We start from the raw sequence: 22,554 nt of genomic DNA on the forward strand, positions 1-22,554 counted from the left end.
TTAAACACTATAGATTTGAATGTTTTCAATCATCTTTTATCAGACTACAGGCAAAAATATCTGATCTTACTGAAACATATGTGACTGACAGGTTGATTGTACAACATGAAATGGTATAGCTCTGTTCTCTCCCAATAATTTAAAAGTGTTGGCTGTGTATCTCTGAGGATTTTGCCTGGAAGCAAGTTGTTGAAACATTTATTCATGTGTTATTAATTAGTAAAAGCCTGATGATGACATTGAAAGATGTTTCGGGTTTATGAAGACCTTGAGCATTCACACTGATCAATAATGAAATTTTGGAGTTTTATTTTGATTCACCTGATGTTTCTGTTACAAACACAGCTGTGATATTAAATGAAGCAACCTTCATTTATTTTTATCCAACAGTGACATTACATGAAAATAATAGCCCACCCCTTGGTGGGCTTGGGACAGAAATATATAAAGTATTTAAAAACATTACCTCTTAATAAACAAAGGCACTGTATTTCACATTTCAGAAGGCTCAGTGGACATAATGCCAACAGAAGAGGGGTAATTTGTAGATCAGAGTTGATACATAAAAACAAATATTGCAAGCACAAATATTCTGAAGACTGAGGAATGCCAGCCTGGTAGAGACAAACATTCAAATACAAGAACTTTTCTTCATGTGTGAAAGAATGTAGCAAGTGAAGAACACTGCCATGACAGATGAAATACAAAGCATTTCATGATAGCATGATGAAGAAGCAGCTAGCCTAAACACAAGACTTAACAAGGCTACAGCAACACAGAAGAGAAAATAACAATAATTTTTAAACCAACATGGGGCCAAATCCCATTTTATTTTAGACTGCACTCATAGCAAGATAGACTGAAGTTAGCTGTTAGTGGGCCTGGAACAAGAGTAAAGCAAGCTCACATCCAACCACAAGGTAAGTCGTTCTAGTCAGCACAGATGACAGATAAGACCGCTAGACAGATGACTGGACTCAGTGCACACAAACCAATGGGCCTCAATGGGATACATCCATCTGTGCTGAGGGAGATAGTGGAGGTGATTGCCGAACTGCTCTCTATCATCTTTGAAAGGTCTTGGAGAATAGGATAGGTGCCTTAAGACTGGAGGATAGCCAATGTCACTCCAGTCTTGAAGAAGGGCAAGAAGGAGGATCTCGGACACTACAGGCCAATCTGTCTCACCTCTGTCCCTGGAAAGGTGTTGGAACAGCTTGTTCTGGATGCCACCTCCAAGCAATTGGAAGAGAAGAAGGTTATGAGGAGTAGTCAGCATGGATTCACCAAGGGAAAATCATGTTTGAACCCACCTCATAGCCTTTATGATGGCATCACCAGCTGGGTAGATGGGGGAAGAGCAGTGGATGTCATCTACCTTGACTTTAGCAAGGCTTTTGATACTGTCTCCCATGACATCCTGCCAGCAAAGCTGAGAAAGTGTGGGATAGATGAGTGAACGGCAAGGTGGGTTAAGAACTGGCTGACTGACCGAGCTCAGAGGGTGGTTACTGGTGGTGCAGAGTCTGGCTGGAGACCTGTGAATAGCAGGGTTCCCCAGGGGTCAGTGCTGTGTCTGGTCTTGGTCAACATTTTCATCGACGACCTTGAGGAGGGAATAGTGTCCACCCTCAGCAAGTATGCTGATGATACAAAGCTGGGAGGAGTGGCCGACATGCCAGAAGGCTGTGCTGCCATTCAGCAAGACCTGGACAGGCTAGAGCGATGCGTAGGAAGAAACCAAATGAGGTTTAACAAGAGCAAGTGTAGAGTCCTGCACTTGGGAAGGAACAACCCAAAGTATCAGTACAGGCTGGGGGATGACCTGCTGGAGAGGAGCTCTGCCGAGAAGGACCTGGGGGTCCTGGTGGACGACAGGTTGACCATGAGCCAGCACTGTGCCCTTGTGGCCAAGAGGGCTAATGGGATCCTGGCGTGCATTAAAAGGAGCGTGGCCAGTAGGTCAAGGGAGGTGATCCTCCCCCTCTACTCTGCCCTGGTCAGTCCTCACCTGGAGAACTGTGTCCAGTTCTGGACCAAAAAGAATAAAAACAGTACAAAAAAAAGACAGGAATCTCCTGGAAAGAGTTCAGCGGAGGGCCACAAAGATGATACAGGGCCTGGAGCATCTTCCCTATGAGGAAAGACTAGGTCTGTTCAGCCTGGAGAAGAGAAGACTGAGAGGGGATCTTATTAATGTTTACAAATATCTTAAGTGTGGGAGACAGAGGGATTTGGACAACCTCTTTTTGGTGGTTTGTGGCAATAGGACAAGGGGCAATGGTAAAAAAATGGATCACAGGAAGTTCCGCACCAACATGTGAAAGATCTTCACTATGAGGGTGACAGAGCAGTGCAACAGGCTGGCCCAGGAAGTTTTGGAGTCTCCTTCTCTGGAGATATTCAAGGCCCATCTGGATGCCTAACTGGGCAACCTTCTCTAGGGAACCTGCTTTGGCAGGGGGGTTGGACCCGATGATCTTTCGAGGTCCCTTCCATCCCCTACGATTCTGTGATTCTGTGACCACTATTTCTGTAAATAGTTACTGAAAGAAGACAAGGATACTGCCTTCTTACATAGTTGACTTTAATATATTAATATATACTCTTTTTGTATATATACACTCTGGATTGCTTATTGCTTATTTCACTGAAGATCCTTCTTTCTTCCAGTGTGCTCCTTGTATGAGAATTTTGCCTTCAATTTTCTGCTGTTGTTGTATGTGCTGCATTGATCTACTTTTGCAAATGATTACAGCTGCTGCTACACATATATTAAATTAACTTTTTTCAGCTTTGGTTCTTGAAAGCATCACAACTGAGTCATAGCCTTAACTCATAATTTCCACTGAAGTCATGAAAAGAAGGAAGGCCTTATAATGTATTGTCCTTAGCAATATGCCTCCTCTTTGTGAAAACATCTCCACTGTCTCAGTCAGCCTTGCATTCCTGTGATATATGTATGTTTTACTGAAATCCTCTGGCTGGTTGCTTGGTGTATGGTTAGGTTCCTAGCATGTGTAATTTTCGCGTATCAGTCTTACATTATAAGGATCTTTCCAGATGTTGCAAGATATCCAGCACATGATTTATATGAAGAAAAAAAAATGACAGGAACAGTAGATACATCCCCATGTAAAGTAGTATCTGTTAATCATCTCTTTTTATCTCTTCCTTAATGTTCTACTTAACATATGAGTGCCTGGCTTCAGTTGCATGAACCATGGGCACTGATGACATTGACACAGATACACCAAATAAAGCATGTAGCATACATGAAATGACAAGTTGGAGCTACTGCTATTTATTTATCAAAGGGTATCTAAGAAGTAAGGTGAGAGTAGTGACCCCAGACAGCAGAATCTGTCTGGGTTTCTTTTTTTGAAAATGAGTATGAGGAGACATAAGACCATAAGGAGCAATAACTTTTAGGATATTTTTGCACATTACAGTCCAAAACCACCATTAAAACCTCAGTGACTGTTGAGCTGCCCCATAGCATTTCCTTTGTTAAAGGTAATTTACCATCACAGCCTTTTCTTTGCACTGTATTGTTCTACAGCAATCTGTCCGGTCAGTTAAGGAGATAAAAAACTATCCGTTTGCCACCTAAGTAACTATTCAAACCACCACAATTTAAATGCCAAAGTTATCCTGCTGTGATCTCTAGCTTCCTGTACAATCAATGCTGAGAGATACATTCCTTTGGAGGGCAATTCAGGGCATGTAAATTAACTAGCTATGATAGGAACCTAAATGTAGATAAAGATGAATGTCTATTTCTGTTAAAAGCTGCTACTGGAAAACATTGAATCCATCTGAAAGGTAAGTCTTACTCTCTAAATAAAATGGCTATAAAGCACAAACTTGAGACCAGTCTTTGAAGGATAAGGGCAGTGCTATAGGAAGTTGAAAGGTACAGCTTCTCAATACATTTATGTTTGCATAAAGAGCCATGTACCCATGGCTCCCTTGGCTGTCCTGAGGAATACCAAAGAATAAGGCTGTATCCTATTGCTCACCCTAGCCAGGTTTGAGTCTTCTCGGTTCGCCCAAAGAAAGGAGTGGACAAGGAAGGCAAATATTGGGGTACCTTAATTTTTTCTCTTCTATGCAGTGAGCATGATCTTTTATTATTATTATTTTTATTCAGATGGGAAGAGCTGAATTTCACCCTTGTGCTTGTGTCAAGAAGTTGTTTCTCCCATGACACCTGCATGAAATAGGAAGGAAAGGGTTTTGCGTGGTGTGGGGTTGGAGGGGAGTGAAATGTCACTACTATTGACTAATATTATTTGCTATGCATCCAGACTAGGCATTCTGGAGATAGGATAAGGTGGACATATGGTCTAATCCTGTAGACCTGTCCTCAGCATCACATTGTCTGTAGTCTTTCTCTCTGAGCCTCTTGCCCTTTTGTACTGCATGAGGGTCAAATCACTGCTTTTCTACCTACATGCTTATGTAGAGGCTTTTCCAACAGGAAAGAGGAGAGCCTTTGGGATTTTTAACTTTTTTTTTCATTCTTTCTGTGAAAGTAACTTGAAACCAGATGGGATCATAAAGATAAAAGTAGTCCCATTAAGTACCAGAAGAGATGCTATTAGTATGCTAATGGACAGATGTTTTCTTAAAAAAGAGATAAAAGATATAAAAGGTGTCAGGGAAATAAATAGACACTTTTTTTTTCCTGTGTAAAACCCAACACTGAAATGACCAATGTGATAAAGCAAATCAGCAAGGGAAGAAGTTTATAAACTCCTTTTAGAAGTGTTGGCAACGCTGACTCAGGGATTAAAAAAAAAAAAAAAAAAAAAAGTTGCTATTAAAAGTTTCTTTAATAGCCCTATATATACTTGTGTCCCTGAGTGAAGAAGAGATGTTAGCTAGATAATGGCTTTTCACAATATAACTACACTCAAAAATTACAGCCAGTAAAGTATTTCCCAAAAATAAAGTGCCACAACACTTCATGTATGTTCAATCAGTAGAAAACAAATGTGATCACTAATATCTTAAAGCAGCTTCTTAAGTTACAAATAAAAGTCAAATATGCCTTTATAACAGACATCCCTTAAAACCAATCATGCATTTATTTCTTTTAATCTAGATATATGTCAAAAACCCCTTACCATGTCCATCTCTCAAGTTCTGAAATGCTGCCTGATCTTTTTTGTTTGTCTTTAATTAAATCCATTTATGTCTGAACTTGAGAAAAACAGTCTTATTACCACAGAAAGGATTTTTCTATAAATGGAGTGATAGCTGTACAAAGATGAAGACACTCAGAGTATTTCTAAGTTATAAACCATTGCGTTATTACATTGTATGAAAAATAAGGTGTTGGGTTTTTTTCTTCTTGAGAAAGCAAGAAGCAACAACTTGCAACTAAGTGTGGAGTGTCATGTAACTGCTTGGCTTTGATTGTGACTGTACAGGTGCAGAACACACACATTCATTTTCTTCTACCCATAGGAGCAGAGAGCCACATGCTGTTATTTGCATGATCATTGCAAGCAGTAAGCTGTATAACTCTCTCAATTTTTACAAGTATTCAAACTGCATAAGTAGCTCTGCAAAAGTAAAAACTGTACAGGAATCTGTAGTAGTGGGTTCTACAAATAGATGGACAGGGGTTGCGAAGTCAGTACACACTGGGATGGCCCCTGGGCAGCTGTAGATGTGTTACAGTTTTGTTTGAAAAGCAGTCCATATAACTTATGTGCTGATCTTCAACCATTACCTTTGCAACCCCTGTAAAACATTAACAATGAAACAAATTGAATTTTTTTAACATAATGCCTATTCCTACAATTTCTTGTGGAATACAATTATTATTAAAAATAAATACATAAATAATATGCTAAAAAATGCAAGACTGCAACTCAGCAGATCTCAGCAGATCTCTTTTGAATTATCTACCTGGGCTTATGATCCTGCCTTAATCCATGGTAAAGATTTTCAGGCAGTTACTTTGTGCCACTCACTGTAAACATGATGGGCAGTACACAGAAGCACTCCCATGGTATAAGAGCTATCTGTGACTTCAGACTCGCTCTTTTTGCCAGCTGCCTTGTAAAAGTAAAGTAGAGTCAAGTAGGACACACTGTGGAAGCACAAAAAAAAAAAAAAAAAAAAAAAGAAAAAGGCAGGGGGGAGGTATATTTGAGATGTTTTAAGTTTGTCCTAGCAGATTCCTCTGTCTGCTATATAAAATAATCCTGTGATTTGATGGGGAATCATTCTCAGTGGAATTAGAGCATTTCTTTCATAAAGGAGAACTTTGCCTAGTCCACTTCTTATACTAGTTCCCAGGAGGGCCATGTCTAAACACAACAGGGATCAGCAAAAAGAAAGTTGGACGAAACTCATGTTCCTCTGTGGAACTCAGAGATATATTATGGTTGAAATAAATGAAAAAGAAGAGAACACAGTGAGGTGAAATAGCTCAGCCTGAAAGAAGAACAAAAACAGTGACACAGCACATCAGCTTCTCTTTACATACTGACCCTATTCACAGGCAGAAATCAAGGGAACACAGAACTTCCATGCAGAGATAAAAGGAGCTGCTGATGCCAGGAAATAATCAATAAAAGGATACTTCACCAGCCCTGAGAGAAAAGAATCTGACCTGGTGCACATCAATGTGTACTAAATGTTCCAGTTGCAAAGGAGATACTGGTAGGAGTATGAAAGATGCATCCAGCTCTCTCTGCTAATACCTAAAGATAACCTATAGCACTTCTCAAGTCAGTTCACTACAAGCAAAAAAACTCTGAAAGATGAAATTTCAATCCTGATGTTAGTGGTGTGATAGTACAGGAGCTACTTCTGATTTATCATTAGTGAGTACTGTGAGCATAATACCAAATAGGAGATAACTAAGAAAGAGACTCCATCTAATAGTAAATGTTGTCACACCCATCAGGTAGCTGCAGCATACTGGGACCCATCTCTGTTCAAGGAGCACATGCCATGTAATAAAAAGTCTGTAAAAATATGCTCTGTGAGACAGTAGTGGGAGAAACTGAGTTATATAGAGAAGTGGAACACACATATCAGTAGTCTTCTAACATGTAAAGGGCTTCCTCAGAACAAGAGACCATTCATGGGTGCTAGTACTCAATCTTCTGTAACATTACACATTTAAAATTATTTCTGTATGGCTTTGATCATGGTTCACCAGTAAACAAGAAAATGGAGCTATATGAATAGCAGAATAGGAAATTACTATGCAGTTGATCCTGTATCCTCTGCAACTCAGTATCTTGTATTGGAAGAGCATCTGAGAGATACCATCTTGGGAGCCAAAGTTCATTTCTGCTGCAACATTTTTATAACTATTAATTTATCATAAATTAAACTGTCCTGTGGATCATATAAAAATCTAACCCCTTAGAAGTCTTAATTGGGTCTAAAAAGAATTGGGGGATAATGAGTTCCACCAGTAAAAGTACTGCTTTTAGAAAAAATATTTCTCCAATTCTGGAATTTTTCTGTCTTTCTACTGTATTGTGTTGTGCTTCTAATCAGTTTATGTGACAGATAGACAAAGCAGAAATTTCTATCTTATTTTTAAACACAGTTTCAAAAATATTTTATTTGCTAAGTCATATTCTTCCCATGAATTCCAGTTTCTACCTACTTACATATGTCTTTGTCCTCAGAAAAGCACTTAAATAATTCTCATTATTTATCCAACTGTAGCCAAATTTCATAATGAGAAAACCTTATGTGAAATGTAACTAGCCTTCTTTCATAAGATCTTCTTCCTATCTTGTTCCAAGACCACTTTTCCAAAAGATTTTTTCTTTTAATTTACAATCTGGCATTCATTGTTAGCATCCTGGAAAATCATCTCTTTCCAAGTCTATATTTTAAAGGAACAAGAATCAAAGTACTTCAGCTACTGCACAAACATGATTTTGAGCATGGTCTCAGACAGCCTGTGGGAGCCAGTCTGCAACACCTAGATGCAGGGTCCTCAGAGCTGGCTCAAGTTAACATTATCAACTAGATTTGTGGGCAGTCGTGGTGTCGATAAATTACAAATATCCACAGCTCCACATAATATCCACATATAATGTGAATATATATTTTCTATGTCTATATCTATATCTTCTATATCTATATCTATATCTAATATATCTTCTAATGGAAGGTTAGTTACTATTTATAGTGCACAGTTAGCAGGACTGCTTACAATAGCTATCAATAATTTATGAATCCTTTGCAATTCTCATATAAATGAAATCTTAAATAAAATTTTATCAGCTTTTCTATTAAAGAACTTCAAAAGATCCTGTAGTGAGATCAGTCTCCTGAAGTATGGTTGAACAAGCATGTAGGGACAGTCTCTGAATCAGAAGTTTGTCACTTATGTACATAGAAAAAAAAAAAAAAAAACAGAAAAAAAAAAATCCGTTTCCCAGATAGAGAGTTGAGGTATGAAGAGATGCAGATTGCTTTTTCTGTTGTACCTGTTTAAATATTCTAGTTCCTGTAAAGTAGACCTGTTGAGTTAGACTATCAGGTCTTTCCAAAGAGCCATTTAAACCTCCTGCACATTCGTCAGCAGCAAATGTTTCTTAGAAAGGAATGAGTAAGGGGGTTGATTTCTACTCCTAAATCAGGCAAAGGTACACAAATAAATCAGAGTGAAGCAAAAGCAGGATTTTCCTCATTTTCTATTCAATCTTGTTTGATCTTTGGCTTGCAACATCTGAATTCCTTGTTCAACAACCACCCAGCTTCCACTGAAAGCATCAAAAGCTGCCTTTTGCCTTGCTCTTCCATCACAGCCTGATAGTCCAGTGATCAGGACACTTCCCTGAAGAAATGTGGCATTAATTCCATTCGGTCTCCTGAGGTACCTGAGCTCCTCTCTCACTTATCTGGTAGGAACTGCAACCCAGAGTTGCCAGCAGTAATGACCTGGGTAGCAGACTACCAGATTTACTAACAAATGGCTGCTGAACTTACAACAGGGGGAACCTGCTGCTTCTGGACCTGACCATATTGACAGGTCCTCTCTAACAAGTAGATGTTATGCAAATCAAGGTCACCACTTTCCCTCATTGTGCATTTTTGAATGAAAATGACCATGACTGATATGTACTGTTTTGAACTCAGTGCTTCTTCAGTGGATTAGACAGGATCTGAGCAAACCAGATGAACCGATGAATCGGGGGAGGTGGCTGGGGAGAAGAAGCAGGGGAGGGACCAGATTAATCAGGGGACTCTTTGGGGACTCATTCTCTCAGATTTGTGGTAAAATCTGTGGTGTTTACACCAGAACACCTCTGAGCACACTTGCATTCCTCTCTTAGGCACTGAATTACCAATAGATGATGTGGTCCTGTGTGCAACCACTTCTTGGTTTAGGTGCTGATCCTACCAAATCAGAGGTGTTCTTCCAGTGTTCTTCAGTGTTCTTCTTCCTTCTTTAATATATCAACCAAAAGTAAATTTAAATCAGGTGACATTCAGGCAATATTAATGATATGCAATGGTCAGACCACATCTCTAGACATACAGCTTTGAGACTTAACTGTGAAGCCATTCTTCAGTGTACCATGGTGCACTGTCCCACATTATTACCTCTTTGATAAAATTTCACAGACTACCAAAAGAGCTATGGGAAGATTTGAAAGCATTCATCTATGCCTTTACTTCTGATAAACCAAATCAGCCATTAGGTTAATTCTGGTTCCATATAGTCTACTTGTTATTTTCTAATACATCTGTATTGTTAAGTTCATTACCATAAGATTTAGAATTTAAATTCAGGAGAAAGTGACATGTATATGTAGTGGAAAAAAAAAATAAATCTCTTCTCTTTGGAATAGATTTGGAAGAGATGAGAAGTAGACAAACTTTAAATTGCTTGAGCAACAAGTAAGACTGTGTTTACCTTTCAACTTCAACTATAACTCAGGGGTAGAACTGCACCTATTATAAATTAGTTCAGCCTATCTGAAATCAGTGAAGATAAGCATATTTATTCAAGGTGAGGTTTCTATCTTTTATATCCTTCATTACAGACATTAATACCACAGAGTTGTGGAGAAGTCACATATGGCTAATTTGTCTTCGTATTTTTCAGAGGATAGAGAAGGACAAATGTGACCTTCAGATCACTGAATACAATAGTGTATGTATGTGTTCTTCCCTAATCTCAAATTTTATTGCTCACAAACAATTTTCAGTTGCCAAACTGACACATTTCTTTAAATGGCTGAATCTCAAAAGCAGGAAAGACAAAATCAGAGCTTTGTGAACAATTAGCTGGGGAACAGTGCTGCTGGACCCTCCATTAAAAATTTATAGATAAATGAGTTTGCATTAGATAAATGAAACATTAAGACATATTTTAGATGATTTCATTGTGATTTAGAGAACTGAAATTCTGTATGTAATTTGAAATTTGAAATCAATGTATTTCTTACAATGTCCAGATGAAATGGTACAGATTTCCTGTATAGAACTGCTTTTAAGGTGGGGCTCACAGCTGCTTTAGAAATCTTTTGGCAAATATATTATGAAAAGCTCTTGATATGAGATACAATTTTTAAGAGGTAAAAATATTTGATAACTTGTTCATTCCTCAAAAACTGCCCTGAATATCATGAGATGGTATTGATGAAGTGCAGTGAGAGCAAAATTAGAACATTACTAGACTCATACACTGCACCAACGTCAGTCTCTGAATTGCAAACATTCAGTTTTGTAAATGTGTTTCCCTGTCTTTTACTATAAATGCCTCAAAATAAATCACTCCGAGACAAACGGTGAAATAATTTAAATCAGTTCTATGAATAGACTTGCTTTCATCCTATGTGTCTGGTATTGCCAAGACACAGTGGAGCTAGTTAAACCTATTTGAGCTGTACATGAATTGGTAAGATCAAAAATAAATACACTTTCCTTTCTTGATATATCAGAAAGGCTGATAACAGAAAGTCCAGTGTTTTTGGTTTTTGTTTTGTTTTGTTTTATTTTTCATTGTTTGTTTGCTTGTTGTTTTTTTTTTTAAAGGGAGCAGATATTTGTTCTTTAGCAAATATTGCTTAGATATTTCATAATGTAATTGGAATAGCTGCAACTTATGTGGCATTCATAACACTCTATTTTTCCCTCTTTTGCCTATTTGCAACACAGTGAACAGTATAGTGGCTATGTATTTGAATACTCAGCAGGACCTAGGACTTTCAGTATTACGGTGGTTTTACCTAGCTGGGCAGATGAACTCTATCACAATTGCTCTCTAACTCCCCATCCTCAAAGAAAAAGGGGAGAAAATACAATGAAAAGGGCTCAAGGGCTGAGGTAAGGACAGGGAGATCACTCAACAATTATCACCATGGACAAAACAGACTCAGCACAGGGAGATTAATGTAATTTATTGACTATCTACATCCTACCCCCAAGCAGCACAGGGGAATGGGTGCTGTGATCAGTCCCTGACACTTCTTCTCAGCCACTCCTTCACAGTCCCTCTCTGCCCCTGCTCCATGTGGTGTCCCTCCCATGGGATGCCATCCTTCCCGAACAAAGCCTCAGCTCTTACAGAACTGCTCCTACGTGGCTCTGTACCACAGGGTGCATCCGTCAGGAGCAAACTGCTCCAGCGTGAGTTCCCCTTGGGCAACAGCTCCCCCCAGGTCCCCTACTCCTGCATGGGCAGCCCATGGAAAGAGGCTGCAGCCTCCTCCAGGCTACATCCACCTGCTCCACCAGGGGCTCTTCCATGGGCTGCAGCGTGGAGATCTGCTCTGACAGGCCCTCTTCACAGGCTGCAGGGGAATCTTATGCTTATGCTGAAACTCCAGGTTGAAATATTTGTCTCTGAATTGCATAGCAAGTCAGACTTGCTTTATACTATCCAAATCTCACAGAAGTGTGTAAGCTCTGACGTGTCCTGGCCTCAACACTCATACATTGATGAGTCTTGGTATTCCTGCTGCTTATCACAGACACAGTACTTGCAGCCTTCACTGCAACAGAAGACACTGAAGACAAGAAAATGAAAGGAAAGCTTAAACAATACAATGTCATTTCTGTGTATAGTAACAGCATAAAGAGGAGCTTTAAACAGTTTTCCCAGTAAACCATGGACAGTGAAATTAAAAATTGACTAGGTATATTAAAAAAAAAAAAAGGAAAAAAAAAAAAAAAGAAAAAAAAAAAAGAAAAAAGGTAAATGTAAAAAAAATGTTTTTGTTAAAAAAATAAATAAATCCCACTGGTGAATTGGAGCTATTGCATCAGATGTGATTTATGTATATGCATGACTTAGATGAAAACATTCATATTTCAGTACCAAAGATGAGAAGTATTGACATCACAATCAATGGTCCAGTTTACCAAGAAGAAATTTTTCTATGAGAAGAATTAAAAAATAAAAAATAAATTAATACTGAACAGAAAGCAGTGAGAAATCAGGAAGAGCCTGGAATTGCATGAGCCTGAGAATCAGTGGGAATCAGGTCTCTCTGAGACACCTTCCAGTCTATTAAAAATAGACACAAGAAACTAGTGCACATTAAAATATCCTTCCAAATAAAGATTTGTTTTGTATCACAGCTTAGCTGCCCACAGAATCAGGGAACTAATCAAGTAGGAGTTGTGTATGTGTTAATCTGTGAGATTCTCCCTTGATAGGACATTTCAGCATCCTTGTGTTGAAACTGCTTAAGGTTCTACTTGATCTTAAGCATATGCCTAAGTCATGTTAAAAGCTAGGAAGATTTAGATGTGAGCATAACTCATTTTTACAGTGATATAGACTTAATGGACCACAAGACTTATCTAACATGGATTAAGTCGATAGAAAGACCTCTGTTGATTGTAATGGTTTGTAGGTCATGGTCTGGATGCATCATGATTTTTCTTCCCTCACTTTTTATAGACATTGCAGTACTTTCTCATTTTGCCAAATGTGTTTTATGTGCATCCCTGCTGAATGGATATTTTAATTCAGAATAACCTCCAATGCGCTCTTTTTGCCAGCAAAGTCTCTAAGTACCACAGCACAGGACTGAAAATGTTAAATTCCTGTCAAAAAAATTGAAACATATTATCAGTTTGGGCTGAAGTTCCCTTCTAGCAGTCTCCAAAAATTACTGCTGCAGGTACAGACTGAATATTTTATTCTGTCTCCCTATTTAAACCAATCTGGTTAACATGATTAAAGAGGCATAGAAGTACTTGATATTATAAGGTAAGTATTTACTGCACACTTATTTAGCTGTGTACTAGCCTATATACAAAGCCTGTGTTTTTGTGATAAAGTGAGTTTTTATAAAGACTACAAATATTAAAAAATAGTTTAGATATTAATAGTAAATTAAAACACTCAAAAAAACCTTCTATTCACTAGTTATATTGTACTTCCACTTAGTACTATATTAGCCCCCCAATCTACACGAAAAGTGAAAGTCAACAGTGATTCCACAGAAAAAGTGAAGGTCTGAAACCAGAGGTCTTAAAATTGCAGGAACATTTTCCCTACTGAATGGGTTTCCTGTGAAGTTCTCAGTGCTGAATGTGCAATTGAGTTCTGCACTGCAGAGGAGCAATTTACATCCACAGACAGATTGAAAAAGAATGTTTTGGCATGAGTTTCTAATTAGTTCTCCTTGGGCCAAATTTGTTCTCAGTTGCACTGGTCATCAATTTTGCTATTCTCAATTTATACAGGGGAAAGTGAAAGAGGAAATCTGCTCTCCTAATTCTGTTCTCATTTTCATACTTTATTGACAAATAACCTGCAACAATCTAGATGTTATTGAGCTTCCCCTGCCTGTGATTTCCTGAGTTTTATTAGTAACACTTTTTGTAGGAGTAGATTTGATTTCCTTCAGTGTAAGCCTACCGCTCTGAAATTCTAGGAGAGAAGGAAATCCACTCTGAAGAAATCGTTAGTTGGTCCTCTACGATGCTGAGTTCCCACAGTGATTTGAGAACATATTTTCATTTTAGCCTTGCAGCTCCTCATCTCCTTGGGGTTCAGAAAATATAGCAGGCTTCCACAAGACCTCTGCAACACTGAAACTTGCAGCATGATTTAAGAACAGTTTTCATTTTAGGCCTGCAGTCTTTAGACTCACAGGAATTGGGAAATATGGCAGGCTTAGCTGTATGGCTGCAGCTCCAGCTCCCACAGTTATTTTTGTTTTGTTTGTTTGTTTGCTTTAGAGAATAGAATTTCTGTTCTTCATGCAGTTAAGATTTCCAAAAATATCAAACACATAAACTTCTAGTAAATGCTTGCATATTCATAATTACCCCAGTGATGGAATTAGTGCTTTCATTCTAATTCCAAGGTTCGGAGATATACAAGACATCAGAAAAGAAAAGAAAACTTCATCTCTGATAAACAAATAAATAAATAAATATTAGTGGATCATGACACCCACTGGCAAAAAAAAAAAAAAAAAAGAGAAAAAGAGAAATCATCACAGGTGAGAAACTTCGCATGGCTACAAGATGAAAGGAAAACAGAAGTCAGAAAGAATCAGATGAAGCAAGAGTAGTGTCTCCTAGGATTTTATACATTTAGGAACTGATATACTCTTGCTCAGTTGGGTGAACATTATACTGCTGATGGCAGTGAGTAAAATATTCAGAGCCTGAGTCCGGTTCAAGTAGAAACCCAAGGATGTTTTTGGGCTTATCTTTAATGATAGTACAGGAGTGAAGCACTTCCACAGAACTGAGAAGGATTGCACAGAACTGCGGAGGAAAGGCCAGACCAGAAAGGAAAACCACCAGCTGCAGGTCAATGAATCTCTAGGAGTCCCAGCTACTGTAGCACTGAAATAAGGGCTTCAAGTTTGTGGTACATTTGTGGACAGCACTGTAGACTTTTGCTGGTGCACTGAAGACCCATATAGAGCTCAAACTATGGAGACAAGCTATGGACTAGGGATCCACTAGCAAGTTTGATGGAAGGCCTATCCCTATTTAAGTTGTTTGTTTTCTCTTTCCATGCAAATATTTTATGGTCATTGTGTATTCATGTCACTTTTCTTTGAAATGTATCCTGTTTGCCATGGCTTTAAAGCACAGAGGACTTCAAATCTCAACAGAGAGATGCTCAGTGAACTTCAAATCTCAACAGAGAGACATGGAGAGAGGCTGTTAACTCTTTACTCTTGTATTTTCTGACTGTACCTGGAGCCCAGTTAAACAGGAAAATTATGGATTCCTTATTTTCAAGTGATAAGGGTCTACGTGCTTGCACCCAGAATCACAGAACCATAGATTGGAAGGGACCTTTGGAGGCCATCTGCTCCAAAATCCTGGATCAAAGTAGGGTCTATTTCATACTTAGATCAGTTTGTTCAGGGCCTTGTCCAGTAAAGTTCAGAACATTTCTAAGGACATATATCCCACAAAGTCTGGGAGCAACCTCACCTGGTGTTTGAATGTCCTAATCATGGAGAATATTTTCCTTGTAATCTAATCAGAGTTTTCCACAATGCAACTTGTATCTACTGCCTGTATAAAAGTCTGATTCTGTGTTCACCAAAACCACTCATTATGAAGACAGCAATTAAATGTCCCTTCCTCCTTCTCCTCTCTGTACTGAATGAATCTACATCCCCTAGTCTCCTCTCATGTGCCATATGTTCTTGTCCCCTAACCATCTTGGTTGATGCTGTTCTGAATTCCCTCCAGTCCCTCAGTGCCTTCCTTGTATTGCTGAGCCCAAAACCAGACAAAATGTTCCAAATGTGTTCTTTCCAGTGCCAAATAGAAGGAATAATCACTGCCCTCAACCTGCTGGCTGTGCTCTTACTAATGCAGCCTGATATGTGGTTAGTCGTTGTTGCTGCAAAGGTACATTGCTGACCCACATCCAACTTTTTGAGCACCAGGACCCTCATTTTGGAGAAATGGAAATGGTTAATGACATGGACATTTTCTCCAAAGCTGCTTTCTTGCTAGTGAGGCCCCAGCTTGTGCTTTTGCACATTCTTATTCTACACCAAATGTAGAACTTTTCTTCTTTTTTTTTTTCTTCCTCCATTTTTTTCCTGAAATTTCCATAGTTTGTGGAAGACCATTTCTCTATCACATTGCTACACCTCCGGAAAACAGCCCTGCCATTAAGCAAGCTGATTATTCCTCCAGTTTGAATTTGTTTTAAGTGTACTCCATCTCAATTTCCAAGTCATTACTGACACAAAAACACATCAACTCAGTATTGGCCTCAGGGGATGTCAATCAGAACCTGTAGGATTTCAAAGCACTGGCCTCTACTCTTTGAGCTTGGCAATCCAGTTATTTTGCCTCAGTTTATGTTTAACATATCTGGTACATGGACTATATTTGGCCACCTGCATACAATAAGAGTAGAGATAAACAGACAAAAATCAAGTCTGTGACATCAACTAATTTTCTGTTATCTGCACAGAAATGACTATCTTGACTATCTCATTGTAGAAGGTATTCCTGGCTTTTGGTCCAGCCATGCTAAATGTTCCCAGTCACTTTTCTGTCTTTCATATGCCTGGATCTTCCATTAAGATCTGATAAATAACTTTCCCAGGGACTAAGGGAAGCCTGTAGTTTCACAGATCCTTCTTTTTGTCCTTTTTGATGATTGGCATCACATTTACCTTTTTCCAGTTGTCACAAATCTGCTCTGACTGCTTTAACCATTACAAGAGAGTGGCCTTGCAATGCATTGGTCAGCTCTCCCAGCACTGTTGGGTGCACCTCATCTGGTCCAATTATCTAGTTAATTTGAAGTCCTGAACTGGAACAGAAAGACTAATATCAGGTTGGCATTTTCCTCAATAGACCCACACTTATAAATTTAGCATATGACCTTAGCCTTCACCACATTGTTCTTCCTGTGTCTATTCCATCCTATTAACAAACTTCAATTTATATTCTAGCTGTTTCCATGTCTTCAAAATTTCCATTACCTGACCACTTGTTTAAAGGTAGGATTACTTTCCAGGCTTCAGAAATGTGCAACTCAACTGAAAGTTTGACTGGAAAATTCTGTATTCCCTCTTCTGCACACTTGCAGATATGATAAACCACAGCAAAAAACCTTTCTCCTCCCTAGTCATATGGCTATGCCCTTTCTTGTCCTCTGAGGCCTATAAACATCATCTCATCTGCAGTCCACTAAGCCATTAAACTCCACAATTAGTGGGGCTATGATTCTTTCCTTCCTTTCATTTTTTTTAACTGTTAATGCCACACCACAAATACACTTGCATTAGAGCTAAGTTTATTCACTCAACTGAAAAATCAATGTGTTCACATCTAACTGACAAGCTTAATTTGAGCAATCTTATACATCTAGTAAGACCACTTTTGATATAGTTCTTTCCACACCTGAATCTCAGATTACTCCAGGAGAAAAAAATAATATCAGTATCATCTTTACATTTCAGATAGCTAACATGATACACAGATGCTTAATGAAGCACACCAATAGACCAGACACAGAGCAAGAACGCTAGTGCAGCTCAACTAAGAACTCCATTTAATGCTGTTTCCCTAGACTGCCTCAAAGTAATTCTCCAAGATACATCAGAAGTTTTGACTTTGAATTTGTAATTCAGATACTGTGAAGCACATGGACTTCTGTCCCTCTAAATTGTTAAAAATTTGAAAGCTATTTTGGGTAGAGAATCTCTCTTCCTACTATTTTCAAAGCACCTAAATTACCCCTAGGTGTCATACAACAATCTGGATGCAATAGGAATAATACATTAACTTCCCTGATCATTTTTTTTCTCCATTTTCTCCAACCAGAATCACAAAAAAAAAAAAAAAAAAAAAAAAAAAAAAAAAAAAGAGAGAGATAAAACAAGATAAAACATTAACCAATGAATATGTATTGTTATTTTAACTCTACTAGCCCAAACAAACCATCAATTATTTTTTTTATGTGCAAAACAAATTAACTTTAATTTATACTACATCACACACTATACTGCAGATGAATGTTCTATCATTTCTACTGAGATTACTCAGCAGTCATCTGTCAGCTATAGTGTTAGGTAATCAACGCAGCAAGAAATCTCCATGACTGTGAACATGAGCAGTGGCTTCATGAAATTCACACCTTTACTGTGATAGGTCACTCATGTACCATTAGCTGCAACACACAGGTGATCAACAAAAATTATTCAGGACATTGCCTACAGATAGGTTTATGACCAGAGAAGAACAATTGAGAGGTCAGAGATAAGCCAATAAAACCTTACTAGGACATGTGCCAGGCAACAACTTACGTGGAAGAGTTAGAGATCACATAATGTGGCAGGTGCTGCATGTTGTTTGCAAAACCCAGGAGGAAAAAATAGATTGAAATCAACCATCAGAAAAAGTAGAAAAATTAAATAAAATGTACTGAAAGTGAAAATTTTAGGCTATATTATTAGTAATATTACAGCAGAATTCATAATCATAAAACTTCAAGAGTTAAAGGTGAAGTTCCTCCCATGCTGCCTTCTCACTAGCATGCATGACAATATAAATTGACATTCTGCACATTTTGTGGTACAAACCTGCTCAAGACCATTGATTGAAGGCCATTGATTGTTTTCATACATCTCAGATGTGTATGATACCTTCTTTTGTTTGAAACATTTCTAAGAAAAATAATCTAAACATTTTCAAAATAAATAGGCTGGAACAAATAAGTTTGTTTTTTTTTTAAAAAAAAAAGTTCACTTGAGGACCTGCCTAATGCAACCAAATATGTTCATGGTTACTTAATGCAAAATATGACTCCTGAAGATATGGAGGACTTCTTGGACTTTTTTTTTTTTCCCTTTTTCCATTCTATTTACCGTCTCATAAGCAGGAATTTGACAACTATGAAAATACACTCTACAAATTAGAGGTATTAAAGGCCACTCACTGTCTGGCCAGCCTGTCTCTTTATTTGACTGTTCATTCCCACTCATCTCGTAATCACAGTGCATGTGAATTACTTTTGGAAGAGTTTATTGTGGAAGGTAATGAAACTATAAATCCGCAAGCTGTTTGCTAACGTTGTTGGACAAAAAAACCTCAAACTGTCACTCTGACTGTACCACAGAAAAAGGCCAAACCTTTGTCTTTCAGATTGTATATCTGATTATGACATAGATACTCATATGCCTGATCCTAATGGTTATAAATTTGCAAATTTTATTTAAATTTTTAATGAGAAATCTTAATGAGAAATTATGTCTCATTCTTACTCAATTTATATGCAACTTACAAATTCTTTCTTCCCAGTGAATGCTACTAATATTTCTTTCATATAAAACTGCCCTTGACTAGGTCATTAGATTTTTACTTATGCTAGATTAGAATTCGTGCATTCCCTATGACAAAATAATCATTTAAAAAGAAAAGGAAGCAGCTCACTTTTCATCCTTACAATTTCTCTTATATTTGTAAGATTTTTATTTGCTCCAGTGACAACGCAGCTGCTTCAGAATGAGAGATGGATTTTGTAGCTCAAAGATAGAGCCCTCTGCTTGGATGACAAGCTTTTCTTGGGCTCCCTAACTATTTATTGCAGATTCTGTGCAGAATGAATAATTGTTAACAGAAAGAAAATCAAAGAAATGACATAAGTTTATTGGCAATTTAAATAATAGAACACTGACCTATACTGTAGGTATATGATGCTGCAAGGACACACAACATAACTTCTGGGCTGGAAAGTCGTCTATCTCTTACCAAATTAATGTTTTGTGTTATTTTCAAGGTTTATATAAGCATAAATGCTTCAGTATCTATATAACTTTTACCCGGTTTTGCAGTTGATATTTCAGGATACAGTGGACTGTGTACCAGTGATGTCAGCCCAGACAATGAGAAGCCTCGGAATAGTTCTGTGGTCTTTCAGCTCAGGTTATTTGTAGTTGGGGTGATTTCTTCCACACTACACAAAGATATCACAGAAGTCATCAGCCCACAGGGACCCAATTCATTTAAGAAACTGAGTAAGGTTTCAATCTAAGGTGCTGTCACGCACATGAAGGATCTTCTTAATTTCACCTTCAAAAACACTTCAACTCAAGTTCAGCCTGGGTCAGAATGGAGGGAAGAATCTTATTTCTTTTGTTCTGACTTCATTTGCCCTCCCTGTCTTTGGCCTGACAACACAAGCAGGCTTCCAGAAAGGTGTCAGTTCCATTTCACTGAAGAGGTCAAGGACTGAAAACAAAGACCAGACTAACTTTTCACCTCTGCTTGTCCCTTCCAGATTTGTGCTGTGACACAATGAAGGATGAAGACCTTCTACTGTCTTTGTGTACATCCATAGATAAAGAAATAATCTTATTTTCCTGTAATAATGTGCTGAATTAGCTTCAAAGTACTCTAAAACAAGCTTTTGGATAGTGACTTCTATTTTCACAATTGATTTGCACATATATTATTCTGAAAGTCAAACATCTGATACTAAATTACAACTTAAATATGTAACCCAGGTCAGGAAAACCTGGTCTGATTTGAGGTGGTTAATCAGCTATGTATCCTTCATGGAGCATAGCATGACAGTCAGTGATTAAAGGGGATGGGAAGAGAGGAAGGGAAGAATCTTCTAACTTCTGTTGTCTTCAAACAAAGGAAACATGCATATTAATTCTTCAGATGTGTAAAACCAATCAACTACCATTCTACTCATCACACAAGTAAAATAGAAAGTTATCACTGAAATTTATTTCCTACTTTTTACTTCTACACATTTAATATTGTACCTCCTCAACATTATAAGCTAACAGATTCTAAATTCATTAAAATGAGTTGCTTTAAGCCAAATAAAATAAATCTTCACTTAATAGACAGTCTTTATGATCACTGCAAGTGACATTCTTATACCTCTTCAGATCCTATTTTCAGGGATACTATTAGCACAATCCCATAGGAGGACTGTTTCATTTTTGACAGGCCATATGTAACATTTGAGTCAAAATAATTTAAAAATACCCACAGACATCCAGTAAGCATATTTAACATGGAAAAGCATGATGTTTTACTTCCTTAAAGATTCAACAATCCATGATGTTACCTTATTTACAAGAATGAAGAATGAAGACATGGAGGGCATCCCCTGATTGTGGGTTATTTAGTGGTTGTGGCTATGCATGCAAATGGAAACTGCAATATTTGAGTGGTATATTCTGTGTACTTGCCACTAGTGACACACAGATGTACAAGGAAAAATAAACTGTTCCTGGAAGAATGGCACAGCTTACCTGATCCTTTTTCCGTATCCCTTCCATACTGCAGGACTACTCAGGATGTAATGCAAGGTACAGCTTGGAAGTATGCACATGGATCACAAAGAACTTCAAGACAATAGCAAGCGTCAGGTGCTGTACAGCTTCAGTTTCAGTCATGTGAGAAATTCCTAACAAAAGCCTCTGGAAATAATTAGAATATTAGCTTTTAATGAATAAAAGTTTAACACTGACAAAAAATCAGAAGAGATGCACTAAGCAGAGAATGCGTATTTCAGGAAAGTGTATGATTATAGAGGAAGGTGACCTTCTACTTGGATGTGTATTTCTATAGACTGAAGAATCCCTGCATTTCATGACTACTTCTGTATGTTTTTAATCTCCCTTTTTTTTCACCTTCCTTACAGATTTCATGTGTAGCCATGAGACAAAAAATATATTCTTAACACTGAACTGTATGTCTAGGAATATTGCAGAAACTCGGATATTGTCACGGTTACGTATCCAACTAAAGTAAAAAACATGTTTGACAACCACTGCTTTCACCCCTTTCTGCTAATTAGGCCCTACTGGATTTCCAGCTGGATTCCCCAGCTGGTAAGAATCAAAGAAGCCAACAGAATGCAAAACATAAATAAAAATCAAAAGTATCAAACTTGGTAATAAAGGTCAAAATTATCATTATTTTTATTTTTTTCATATTATCCTAGAATAATGGTGAAAATATCTTATATTTCAGCTTTTACCCAAATATAATGGGGATGTGATAATTGTTGTATTATATGGCAGATAATTCTTTGCTGTTACAGCAACTTTTGTGTAAACCTCTGGTAAAGAGATTGAAGAAGCAACAGCAATCATGGTACACTTGGAAGTTGCTGTGGTGTTTGTTTCTTCCTTGATGAACAGCTGCTATAGCACTTTACACCATTAAAATTGTTTAGTTAGTTTCTTAAATGCTGAAAGCAATTTCTGCAAGGAATTAATTGCCTCTCTAAAAGCTTTAATGATTTTTTCTTATTTTACATTTCAGAAATACTTTCACCAGCTATAGATTGAAGACCAATTCTTATAGTGTCAAAATTATGCATTGACAATGACAGGTCAGTAAAATTCTGCTTATCCAGCAGGACAAATTTCATTGCAATAGTTCAAATTCCTGTTAAAGACATGCTTCTCTCTGCAGGCAGGAGAGTAATCAAAGTGGGGGTGGGGAGATGGAGGGGGGAGAAATCCAACCCTGCCATCTGGCTGAAGAAATTTACCTTTCTGAAGAGGAAGGACAGGATGATCAGCACAGTTTTTGCTATAGGATGAACCCATGAACAATTCATTA

General features: G+C 37.8%; 1 long non-coding RNA gene across 1 annotated transcript in view; it reads left to right on the forward strand.

The window, feature by feature from the left end:
- Window positions 1–21,846, forward strand: part of LOC137842133 (uncharacterized) — a 218,511-nt gene extending 196,665 nt beyond the window's left edge. Inside the window, exon 3 of the long non-coding RNA XR_011088927.1 lies at window positions 21,268–21,846. This is a non-coding gene — a long non-coding RNA (uncharacterized lncRNA). The remainder of the gene's footprint in view (window positions 1–21,267) is intronic.
- The last annotated feature ends 708 nt before the right edge of the window (window positions 21,847–22,554 follow it).

Source organism: Anas acuta, chromosome 1 (assembly GCF_963932015.1).
Source record: "Anas acuta chromosome 1, bAnaAcu1.1, whole genome shotgun sequence".
Taxonomy (NCBI): domain Eukaryota; kingdom Metazoa; phylum Chordata; class Aves; order Anseriformes; family Anatidae; genus Anas; species Anas acuta.